Here is a 13,547-nt window from a genome sequence, read left to right on the forward strand (position 1 = left end):
CCGATCCACTTCAGCGAGGATTCTATATTATGAACATAATGTATTATCTTTTCAACTGATGGTCAATATTATTTCTTGGGATGGGGGGGGGGGGGGGGGGGCGGGTGAGGGGGGTTGGTCCTCCTTCTCTCTCACCCCAGCTCCTCTGTGCGCGCAGAGAGCCGACGCTTGTTTGATTCCCTTCCAACCTTTCCCGACCACACGATAAGATTGGCTGGCCATATCGCTCAGGTAAGGGGCACTGCATGTATACGTTTAGTATATGACATTATGATGGGAACGTACGTGCGTGTTAATGGTGCCAGATGTGAAATAAAAAGGAAATTGGGAAATTAGGAAATTGGGTTCAAATAATTCCCCCGCGAATAACTTGTGGATCGTATTCAGGTGTGGTGCCTGGAGAAGTAGGTAGGTCTATAGGATAAAAGCCCTGTGTCAATAACAGTGATATTTAAGACTAAACTCGTGCATATTTAGTTCACCTAAAAATGGGCCAGTAGTATTTGTACATTGTCACTTAACTTCTGCTGCTTGACTTCAGAGAGTAATCATTCTGAAATTACATTAGCCACAGACGAGGGGCGGATGTTGCAATCAATACTGACACACACAATAGGGTGAGACTACTACTAAACAGCGATTTTATTCCATTGGCAACAATTTGTAAAGTGAAACATATCCGGGTTAATTACGTTTTTATTAGGCTATTATTTAGGGCAGGGTGCTTTGCAATTCGGCTGTTTTATTGAAATATTCGCCAAACGAGGGCTCTCTAGGGAGTAGTGCTGCTGCTGCCCGACCGTCTCCTTGGCAGATGTAGGCTACATCGCTAGACTGGTGGGAGTCCTACAGGTTATCACACCTTTAGTTCCCCATGTCAGATCGCTGTTATTTGTAGCGTCAATATCTGTCCAATATGTATACTAATATATTCTAACTTAAAAAATGATACACTTTCCACCTTGATATGTCATGTGTTATTGTAATGCTGCTCAGGGCCGGCCCTATACACCTGGGGGACCTAAGCAGGATAATTTTGGGGCCCTGCTCTGCGGTTGATGGAGTAGTTTTGCAACTGTATGCATTCATAACCCTTATGGTTTTTATCCGTAACTCTTTGAATATGATTAGCCGCAATTATTTTACTAATAATTAAGTATACTCACTGGCTCAGTATAAGTCAATGGCTCATTGACTTAATCACTGGCGCATGTGTCGTTGCTAGTTGGCAACTGGCGCAGAGCGTTCTTTTCCCTCCTGCGCCACGCGTTGGTAAATAAGGGAATGATCTTGCGCCCCAAGGGGCGGCTCGGTGAAAGGAGAAGGTGTGTTCTGGCGCAAACGTTCCCTGGTGCTTTTTTGCGATACTAGAAACCACTTGCGCCACAAACCAGGAAATCCCTGGTTAAAAGTCAGTGGCGCGTTGTTCAGATGCTATTTTAAGGGCGCATGCATAATGTTGCTTGCGCACCTCGCGCATACACTTTGCTTCTATCATCTACCTAGCCACACATTCTTGGTAAATTATTTGGGAAAGAACAGCTGATACAGCGGTAATAAGTTGTACTTTTAAATCGATGCATCTGCAATAGGGCTGAACGATTTCAGGAAAATATTTTTCTGGCAGATATTGCGATTTCGATTTTCTTCACGATTTTCTTCAAATCAAGCTTCAGTGCAATATTCACAATGTACAGTCATATTTACAAACATGACATCATACCATTAAAACATTACATGCCATTACTCTAATGTAAGAATGAAAACTAAAGTTAAAAATTAATTTTAAATGTATTTATTAAGAAACATGCATGTAAACTAAAGTCCTTCACCAACTGTAGTTGTTACAAATGAACTAAAAGAGCCATCTTTGACTGTCTTAACTTAAAAAAGTACTACTACTTTTTAGTTGTTTTTTTAAGACAGTCAAAGATGGCTCTTTTAGTTAATTCGTGCATTAGAGTATAACAACAAAGGGAGAGACGTCGGAGAACCCAACGCAGTCTATTCATAATATTGTAATGACCACGGAAGAGGCAGTGAATGAAGTATTGAATAGACAGAGATTTATTAGATAGGCCTACCTAATAAACCGTTGGAACACACCTGACCGGAAACATAGCAACGCCGGTAAACAAACCCCGAGAAGCCCAATCCCTATGAGAGCTCCCCGCGCTACGGCCATCCAGAGGCGCACAGAGTTTTTGTCTGTGATATTATGCATACAAATATTATATTACATACTATTATATAATATATAGAGCTCCGGATGTCGCAAACGGCAACATTCACTTTCTCCTCCATGCTGCAGTTCACCCCGGACTGAACTGCGCTGAGTTTGACGGTTGAACGCTGATTGGCTGTTACGTTACACATGTGACTCAGTGGCCACGCTGTTGAACGCATGTTAACGCTGTTAACCATAGCAACGCCGGTAAACAAACGCTGGTAAACAAACGCTGGTAAACAAACGCTGGTAAACAAACCCCTCGAAGAGAGCTCCCAGCCCTACGGCCATCCGGAGGCTCACACAGCTTTTGGCCATGATATTCAATTATATTATATTAATTTGCCCGATTCGCGTCTCTACTTGACGCGTGAACGCACAGTAAAACCGAAAAAAACGTGTCTTTGGCGATCCCGAGATCACGTTGTCTGAAATCGTGATTTCGATCAGAAAACGATATATCGTTCAGCCCTAATCTGCAAACACCGTACAGCAAACACAAATTTTCTTTACACAGACATCGTGTACATGCCCATAACTTTTAGGATTGATGAGTATTTGATCGTGAGAAAACATTGTTTTACCGCAAGTGAGTGTTGAATGCGGGTGCGCGTGTGTGTATGTGTATAACACACGCGCGTGCGGGTGCACGTGTGTGCGTCCATCTGTTTAAACACACGCAAACTAAACACATAACGCATAATACAGTCCATGGCAATGTATATTGACGGGGGGACCCATGCATATTAGGAACACAAGCCGATAACGATAATGCATACAATACTGAAAAGAAACGATGTTTATAATGTATTGCGTTGCGTATATCATTAAATATCATTAAATAGAACCACATTAAATAGGACTCAGTATTTGAAGTTGTGGAAGAAAACCTTATTCTATGTGTGAATTAGGCCATATTATGTGGCCATAAACTGAGCCATTTGAAGTTTGAAATTCATGTGCGTCTGTCTCATCGGAGACTGCAGACGCGCTGTCAAAATATCAGCTCGTCAGATTCAAATGCGCTCATGGCTCTTAAAGGGGATGGGAGCTAGCACTCTCATTGGTTTATTGCACGTTACGCCCAAACCACACCTACGGGTAATTAGGCTACTTCAGACCAACCCTTTTTAGATTTGCGCCAGGCACAAGAGTCATTTTTTGCGCCAGTAAACTAACGACATCGACTCAGAACCGCCCACAAAGCTACTTGCGCTTGGCGCTTCTCACTTACGTTTCAGACCGTTAAAATAGGACCCTTAGTATTAAAGGTCCCATAGCCTGAAAATCTCACTTTATGAGGTTTTCTAACATAATTATGAGTTCCCCTAGCCTGCTAATGGTGCCCCAGTGGCTAAAACTTGCGTTTGGTGTAAAACGAGCACTAGGTGTTCTGCTCGCCTTTGAAAAAAAGGGAGGCTCAATTTGGAATGTGGTCCCATATGTCATCATAAAGGATCTAAGCTCCTCCCCTTTCTCTGCCTTGCCCTCCTAGAGAATTTGGCCCGCCAATGAGACATGACCATGTGAGCGCCACATGTGTGTGTGTGTGTGTGATCACACACACTGTAACGCAAGTGTTAACTCTTTATGGTTGCTTGAAGTAGGGTAAAACAACGATGTTTTCCGAGGCTAACTTATAGCTAGAGAAGTAGCATAAGACGAGGGAGCACCTTGCATTCCGATTGTGTATGTAACTGTTACGGAGCGTACAGCTGGTAACCATGACGACATCAGATAAGACAAGACGTACAAGCATTGGCGTGTTTTGCTCCACGTCCTCCTCTCTATATCCAAAAAACTGCCAGATCACTGATCCCTTATAGTTATTTCAGGAGCCGGCAGTTCGTCCGTTTCATTTGTCGATTGAATTGGCTTAGGATACACTGTATGCTACACTGAGCCGGCCGGCGCTGGAAACCTTAAAAAAATTCAAAAACTTAGAAAATTAGTTCCCTCCCTTCCGCACATAGATGTCGCGTGGGATTGGTTGGTGAGTGTGTGACGCAAGTGTTTTTTTACCCCTCACTCACGTAACTGCGTTAGGGAGAGTGAGAAAGCCACTGGAGAATGTTTTAAATACGAAACCAAGGCAAGTGTCGGCTGCCACTTAAAAAAACTTAAAATACTCGATACTTACGATATAATAATTTTATGTATCTCACACAGCTATTTCAGAGATATATCTAATATATTCGATATATCGCACAGCCCTACCCTGAAGTACATGAACTGTGACATGCTGCCTGCCGCCGGTTGATGCGAGGCACCACCGCCACGAAGCACCACCGCCCGGCAGCGGGCAGCGGGCAGCAGGCAGCGCGCCGTTCTGTCTACTTCAGATTAATGTGGAAGTGGAAGAACCAGAGACGTCGGAGAACCCGACGCAGTCGTTTCATAATATCGTTTGGAGGCGCACACAGCTTTTGGCCATGATAATATGTATGATATGTTATAGATATATATGCATATTTATATTATATGATATTATTTAGATATAGAGCTCCAGGACTGTAACGCAAGTGTTGTACACTTCCTTGTTATTTGGATAACCAAACTGCTGTTGATGTTATGGTGCATAACACGTCGGACTCTCGTCTCTGGTATTTCCACAACGAGACTTTGAATTGGGGGAAAGGAACTTTGGCTTTGACTCCCTGAAGTACATGAACCAAGACATGGACAGGAAGGGATTGTTGGCCGCGAATGTCTCCCGCTTGAGCCTCGCTTCCCGCTGCCGAGGGACCACCGCCTCGGCGCTGCAGGAGGTGGTGGTGCCTAAGCGCTGATCGCTGACAAGGCGGTGGTCCCTCGGCAGCGAGGCTCCGGCGGGAGACAATCGCAGTCAACAATCGCGGGCAACAATCCCTTTCTCCTCCATGTTGTGGTTCATTCTACGTCAGACTGATGTGGACGTGGTAGAACCAGAGACGTCGGAGAACCCGATGTCGTCGTTTGAGATTCATAATATCTTCTGGAGGCTCACTCAGCTTTTGTCCGTGATAATATGATATAGATATCTATGTATAATATGATATTATTTAGATTAAGAACTCCAGGGCTCCCATGTGTTCTAGAATATTTACAGAGCACGGCTAAAGGCTGTGTGCGCCTCGCCATTGCGATGCATCCACGGTAAACAGAGCGCATGGTGCCGTGGCTGCAGGCTGCTCAGCGCCACACCCCCACCCTCCTCCTTGACCCGCCTCTCTCCTCCTCATTTGCATTACAGCTACAGACACCGAAACAGCGCATTTGGGGAAAGCTCAATATGCGACTGGCTTGTAGTGGCTATAATTCTGCACCATGGCTGAATTTCGGGAACATCTTCAAATACTGTGTTTGGGGCCTACTAATATCTATATTAAAACATCCATAAAGTAGCATGCCATGGGACCTTTAAAACATCTTCAATAAAGTTGCTGGAGTCTTGACCCTTTGAACTGCTTTTTCCTTTCACATTTAAAAGAGGTGAAAGTTTAGTATTAGTATTTTGTATTTGTGTTTGTATTTTGATAGATTTTTTAGAAGACATCAAGATAATAATAAATTCCACAACACAAACACTACAACACTATTATAAGTTCAATGAGCCAAAAGTGCAAAAAGCCTGTATTACACATTCAAAAGCCCAAAAAATCAACAAAACAATTTACAACCAAGAAAATGCTATGAATAATGAATAAATTAATAATATGTAAGCAAATAATGTAAATAAAAAATAGATTAAAAAGAAAACAAAAAAACATAATCTAACAGCCTAAAAAATCTACAGCTTTCATTTCACCCAGATCCCCTTTCAATCCAAAGGTAGCGAGCTTCGTTTAGCTTCATCATGTACTGCATTGTCATCATTGCGGTTGCCAGTTTGGGATCAGTCAAACCAGCACCTGCACTGAATCAAATATCATGTTCCTTTCTTAATGCCCTCTAAGCAACACCGAGCATTACATTAACAGCATGTGTAGGTCAGTCAGAATCAGGTAATTTTAGGTTATCATGATCAGACCTCTATAGACGTCTATGGGACAGACAGACACAGTCAAAATTCTTAATTCCACCATTTTTTTCTTTTGCTAATATGAGCTGTATGTTTATAATGTTTCCTTTCTTGTTAAGTAAATTGCTTATATGCTTATATATTGCTTATACTTATATATCTATATAAAAAAATAACATCGCTCTTGGGGGCCGTTTAGTTCGCATATAGGGAGGGACGGATTTGATGCCGCATTTGGATGTCGGTATATTCCGGGCGGGCGGTCGTTATTGAAAAAATAACCATGCTATTTCAGACATTATTTTTGACTATTTGGTGTATGCATTTGAGATTTCCTTGACTGTTTATGTATATGAGTGCTTGTGTATCATGGTCATGACCCCTGACCCTAACTCACCCCCGCATCGATGAAGTGTTCTCACACATACACACACGCACACACACACACACACACACACACACACACACACACACACACACACACACACACACACACACACACACACACACACACACATACACACACACACACACACACACACACACAGGTCTCTCGACCCACATGTTTTCAGTCTACCTGTGATATCCTTTAGCAATGTCCTACCCTTATGGAGTCAAGCACCTGCTGAATAAGACTGAGAAGTGTGTTATTTATTTAAATCAGTGCTGATACTTTAGTATGCACACCTTGTGCTGCAGTCGACCCACCAAAAACAAAAAGATTTGTTTTTGATTGCCTGGCAAACATGACGTGTCTTACTTATTTTGAGAAAAACCAAGAAACAAACCATGAGAAATACCCACAGCTCACGAACACCCCCCCCCCCCCCCCACCCACACACACACCCACACACACAGATATTCTTTGTCATCTTGTTTTAAAACAGCATTGCATTATTGAATTTAACTCACTCCCCGACCCAGGGTATTTTGGAGACATAAGCTGTGTTTGAAAATCGTTCCCTATCACGGATATAGTGCACTATATAGGGTGCTCGCCATTTTGTAGTGGTGTTCGAATTCTCAGTGTTTAATTCCATGCACTATATAGTGGACTTAAAATACCCCAAATCTTAGTGAACATACAATGTTCCCTACATGTTACTCCCGTATGCCACAATGCAATGTGGTCGTGTTTTTCCGGAGGAGAAGAAGAAGCTGAATAACCGTTAAAACGAATAGGCCTACATTTAATGATGGAGTCTCCGGCATTCGTTTAGAAATGTCAACTATTTATTTGGGATTAAACATAGAAAATGTAACATTCAAAATTAATAAAAAAAACCTTGGTCAAGGAAATGTAACATTCAACCTCAATACAACCTCCAGCTTTCCTTGTGAGTGCCAGGTTTTATTTACATGATTTGGGCGCATTTGTCTGCGCCACACAAATACCCGGTGCATTTACTGACACAAAGGACGTTTAGAAATGTTAGGCTCAATTTGGAATGTGTTCGGAAGCATAGTTTCCGAATTCTTGTTTGTTCATTCAGTAGATAGGTTCCACTCTAATCAATGAGACCATTTCCACCGGACGCGGCTGCGGAACGTCTCAGCAGCGTCCCAGAAGCGGCTTGCCGTGCCGCAGCGCTATCATTCCGTAGCATTTCTATTTTTGCCGCAAGCCGTTGCTGAACCGGGTCAATTTCAACAGAGCAGATCGAGCAGGGCAGGAAGTGAAAAAGTAAAAGCCATAGAGCATCCGGTCAATTTTCAAAATAAAACACAATACTCAGCTTATGTAGCCTATCACAACTTCACATCAACATTATTACGTCATGACCGGTGGCACCAGGTCAGAAGTCAATCAATCAAAGGGTCTCAGAGGGTCGGCAACATGGACGACGAGACACTCATTGTCGAAGTTCAGCAACATGAAGTAATTTATGTACCAAATCATCCTTTTTATAAGGGCAATGGCCTGAAGGACAAAGCGTGGCATTTAATTGCAGTAGTTTTTGGAGTGGAAGTTGAGTACTTTAGGTTTAGGATTATCGCGTGATCTCATGATCTCGCGTGAATACGGCTGGCTCGCAAGGCAGCGTTGTGCTGCCGTAACGCGCCCGGTGGAAATGCAAGCAGGTATGGCAAGCCAACCCCGCCAGAAAACGCCATTGTAGCAGGTTCACAGAGCGCTTGGACACCAGGTTTGCTTTTTCCAACAGAAAAGTCATTTTATTTCGAACGCTCAGTCCAGCCAATCCGGTGCGCTCCCAACCTGCCGATACTCCCCCCACAGCCATCATTTAGTCGCGTATCACCTTCATTACGCCGTAAAAAACGCCGTAAAATGTGGAAAAACTGCGTATTTTACGCCGTCATGTGCAAAAAAACGTCGCAATTAAGCCTTTCAAGAACGCGCGTAAAAAGCGCCGCTTTGAACATCAAACCGTGCGTAAAATACGCTGCGTTTGTGCACATCACAACGGCGTAAAATACGGCGTTTCTCTATTATGCTAATAATCTCCGCCCTTCTTTTCTCTCAGCCAATGCATTTGAAGTGTTTGCGCCCAATCGTTGAACAAGACAAGCAGACCAAATCAGTTCAGCCAGCACAGATCTGCTTTGAGGAGATCTCCTCTCATTTGTTGTTAGTTGTAGCGTCATATAGATATATATTAGTAAATCCAGTTACAACAGAGTGGTCACCGTGGCCGTGGCTCAATCGATAGAGACGCTTTCTCTGTAGGAAAAAAATAAAAACACATATAAAGACGTTTCAAACGTTCCATCAAGTCTCTTTTATTCTACAATGGCCAGCTTTATTGTTTCCCATGGGAGCCGGCGACTTAGTCTGCGAGTGGACGATCTGAAACTAAATCGGAAACTAGATTTCTTCTTTGAAGGTTGTGCTCCACACAGAACCTCCTCACCGTCATAACGGAGCACTTCGGGGATCCTGGGCCCCGTTTCCCGAAAGCATCTTTAGCCTAAGTGGATCGCAGAGTGGGTCGTAAGAGCATCGTACAGTTTTCACACCGTTTCCCGAAAGCATCTTTGGCAACGAACGCCTTAAAAACGCTCACGAGTAGCTAACGAGTGCTCCAGGGTACTCGTAGGACGTTAAGAGCCTCATTAGCCTACTATAGCCTCAGTGGCGTAGCCAGCGGACATTCCTAGTATTGGATGCGTTTTATTATAACACATTGGTAATGGTGTATCACGTGCGTCTGAGCCTAATGTGGGCCATTATGTTCTTAGTTTGGGAGAGACAGTCCAGGAAATGTTTGAGCAGGCAGGGCACTTAAAATGTGTGAGAGAAAGTGGGGGGGATTTGTGCAGACTGACATAGGCTACTCATAAAACGTAGCATAAAATAATGTAAAAAAATAAATAAAAAAAAATAATAATAAAAAAATATATTATATTGTTTTATAAAAAACAAGCAAAGGAGCAGGCAAAAGGCTGGGATATGGTGGGGTTTGGTCACGTTGACGGGTATGTTTAGTGACATGTGGGAGGATTAAAAAAAAGTCTCAATCACTCTTCGACGTGCATGAAAACCAGCCGCGTAGTTATGAGGGAGGCCGTCCTCCCGATCTTCCTCGTCGTCATCGTCCTCAATGTCCTCCGGTTCAACGAAAGCTACTCCAGCCTTAGCTGCAATGTTGTGCAACATAGCTGTCACACATATCCCAGCGCATGACTTGGCCGGCGAAAACTGGAGCCCTCCGCTGGACTTGTGAAGGCATCTAAAGCGCAACTTCCACCTCCCGATCGTGCGCTCAGGATTAGGACTGCCCTCCTCAAAGTGACCAATGACCTTCTGCTATCCTCTGACACTGGCTCCCTAAATATCCTCATCCTCCTTGACCTCAGTGCTGCCTTTGACACGATCAATCACTCCATTCTCCTCTCCCGTCTCCAATCCACCCTTGGCATCACTGGCACCGCCCTCTCCTGGCTTGGATCCTATCTCTCCGACAGATATCAATTCATCGCCATCAACAACTGTCAATCAGCCACTACTCCTCTCATCCACGGTGTCCCCCAGGGTTCTGTGCTTGGTCCACTCCTCTTCATTCTGTACATGCTTCCTCTTGGTCAGATCCTTCGTCACCATGGACTCCGGTTCCATTGTTACGCCGATGACACACAGCTTTACCTCCCCTCCAAAACCATCAGTCCTTCCACCCTCTCAACCCTCTCCAACTGTTTGACTGACATCAAGACCTGGATGCAAAACAGCATTCTCAAACTCAACTCCAACAAATCCGAAATCCTCATCATTGGTCCTGACACCCTCACTCACTCCACTCTGAACTTCACCCTTAACATTGACGGCTCCACCATCACCCCCTCCACCAAAATCCGTAACCTTGGAGTTATCCTGGACCCCACTCTCTCCTTCCTCCCCCATGTTAACCATATTACCAAAACTGCCTTTTTCCACCTCCGAAACATCGCCCGCCTCCGCCCCAACCTGTCAACTACCGCTGCTGCGACACTCATCCACGCTTTCATTTCATCCAGGCTTGACTACTGCAATGGTCTTCTCTACGGCACCACCAACAAAGTCCTCAAAAAACTTATATATGTCCAGAACTCAGCTGCACGCCTCCTCACTGACCCTAACTAACCCTAACCCTAACCCGCTCCAGAGAACACATCACACCTGTCCTCCGTGAACTCCATTGGCTTCCAATTAAACACAGAATCAACTACAAAATCTTACTCATCACCTAAAAAGGCCCTCAACAGCCTAGCCCCCCCCTACCTTGCCGACCTCCTCCATCACCACGCCCCATCCCGATTCCTCAGGTCCAATTCTGCCAACCTGCTACAAGTTCCACGGACTGAGCAACGGACTTGGGGTGATCGGGCCTTCTCAGTTGCTGCCCCCACCCTTTGGAATTCACTCCCCTCCCACATCAAAGTCTCTCCAACCCTCTCTTCTTTCAAATCTGCCCTCAAAACATACCTTTTCACACTAGCCTTCCCCACCTAACTCCCACCTTATTCTTCATGTTTAACCTCTGTTTTTATTTTACTCCTAGTCTGTTTTACATAGTTTTGATAGGCCAATATGTAAAGCGTCTTAGAGTACCATATTAAGCGCTATATAAATTTCATTTATTATTATTATTATTATTATATATGTCGGCCTAGGCTTAATCAATTGTGTTTTAATATCTTTAGCATTCATATTATTGCAATCTATTCTTTTCGTAGGCTACTCTGCGGTTGGCCTTGATGGGGAGATATTTTAACCCTTTTGAACCCCATTTTCCTCCGACATTCCTGCGTCTCCCCCTGCGTCATACCCCGTTTCAGCACCATGTCAGTGGACAGGTACAATCCTAAGATCGTCTTGAGTGCAGCGAATGCGCGTTCACGTTAAGAGGAGTTTCGGGAAACGCTCCAAAGAAATTATCGATGGTTCGAAAGCTCCCTCTTTCGAACCATCTTACGAGCGAAGATCCATCGATATCAGGAAACGGGGCCCAGATTGCTTTAGAGCGGCTCTGATCGCGTCGTGTGTCTTTCCAGTGTCAAATAGTTCACGAATAAAATCACCATAAGGTTCAAGTGCGGCCATAACTAAGGCTTAATATAATTAGACAGTCTATTGCTGGTTTAGGTGGTTGGCTGATGTAGCCTATAATATACATGTATCTATTTTTGTTTTTGTTTTTCTGTTTCGGGTTTAAAAAACCAACACACAAAACAAACAAATCAAATGCCGTTCATTTGTTTATTCCATTCGCCCTTTTTTTTGTTTCAAAACCAAATCAGAAAAACCAAAAAACAATCCGGTTAATTGTTTTTTCTGATTTTGTTTTAAATCAGAATATTCAAAGAACGAACCATACACGGATTCTCCTACCTCCTATATTCTATCACTTTACTGCCACACACAATGTGTGGCAGTAAAGTGACAGGATCATTCCATAAACAAAAATTTCCATATAACTAATTTAATTTAGGATAGTCATTGCACAGCTGTAACCAAGTATTCTCATTATAGCCTAGTTATATCCTAGTTTTGCATATTTATACATTGTATCCTATTTTCAAATTTCATGTGGTATCTGTATTTTTATGTAGGCTACAGCATCTGTATTTTAAATTTAGCTTATATCTTCTTTTTACATTGTACCTTTTGCTCAGGTGGTCGCTGTATTAGCCTACTGTATAGGCTGGCTGTATTTGTGTAAGAGTTATTTGTATTGTGTAACCTGCTGGATTATGAAAGTTAGTTTGGGGTAAATAAAGTGTCTGTCTGTCTGTCTGGGGGAAAATGCCGTGAAAAATGTACGCACGGTGCGTTCAGGATTAGGACTGATATAGCATATGTCGGCCTAGGCCTAATCAATCGTGTTTTAATATTTGAAGCATTCATATTAGTCTATTCTTTTTGTAGGCTACTCTGCTGTTGGCCTTGATGGGGAGATATTTTTTTGCTGCCATGCACAAATAGTTGAATCCAACAACATTCCTGTGTCTCCCCCTCCTACAGATCCCATTTAAGCACCGTGTCAGTAGACTGTTACAAGCCTCTCTAACGTTGTTAGAGCAGTGCACGCGCGTTCATGTTAAGAGGAGTTTTGGGAAAAACTGAAATTTTTTAGGCTACTTGGCTCCCCAGTTCATCAGTGTCTCTCTCTATGGCTCCCTCTCACTCCTTTCCACTGTGTATTTATATCGATTGAACAAGAGAGGATGTAACGATAACTGCACGAAAATAAAGGCTCAATGGCTATAATAATTTCAATATAATTAACTTATAAAGCGTGTTACAAGACACCGAGATGATCTGGCTGGTTGACAAAAAAGGCACTGAATTTGGAACTTATAACACAGGAGGTCTGGCTTGCGGACTAAAAAGCATTGCGATCATAAAAGCGTGACCATCTGACAATAAATAGATTAGATCCAACAACCTCTTGCCTACAGAGCAAACGTCTTTATCGATTGTGCCACGGTGACCACAATATTGTGACTGGATTTACTAATATATATCTATATGACGCTACAACTAACAACAAATGAGAGGAGAACTCCTCAAAGCAGATCTGGGCTGAACTGATTTGGTCTGCTTGTCTTGTTCAGCGAATGGGCGCAAACACTTCAAATGCATTGGCTGAGAGAAAAGAAGGGCGGAGATTATTAGCATACTAGAGAGACGCCGTATTTTACGTCGTTGTGATGTGCACAAACGCAGCGTATTTTACGCGTGGTTTGATGTTCAAAACGGCGCTTTTTACGCGCGCTCTTGAAAGGCTTAATTGCGGCGTAAAAAGCGGCGCTTTTTTGCTTATGAAGGCGTAAAATACCCTGTTTTTCTACATTTTACAGCGTTTTTTACGGCGTAATGAA

General features: G+C 43.3%; 1 protein-coding gene across 1 annotated transcript in view; it reads left to right on the forward strand.

Moving 5' to 3' along the window:
- Window positions 1–142: 142 nt before the first annotated feature.
- Window positions 143–13,547, forward strand: part of LOC130373629 (calcitonin gene-related peptide type 1 receptor-like) — a 53,193-nt gene continuing 39,788 nt past the window's right edge. Inside the window, exon 1 of the mRNA XM_056580251.1 lies at window positions 143–231. The gene's annotated coding sequence lies outside the window, so the exon portion shown is untranslated. The remainder of the gene's footprint in view (window positions 232–13,547) is intronic.

The sequence above is a fragment of the Gadus chalcogrammus genome, chromosome 20 (assembly GCF_026213295.1).
Source record: "Gadus chalcogrammus isolate NIFS_2021 chromosome 20, NIFS_Gcha_1.0, whole genome shotgun sequence".
NCBI classification, from domain to species: Eukaryota; Metazoa; Chordata; class Actinopteri; order Gadiformes; family Gadidae; genus Gadus; species Gadus chalcogrammus.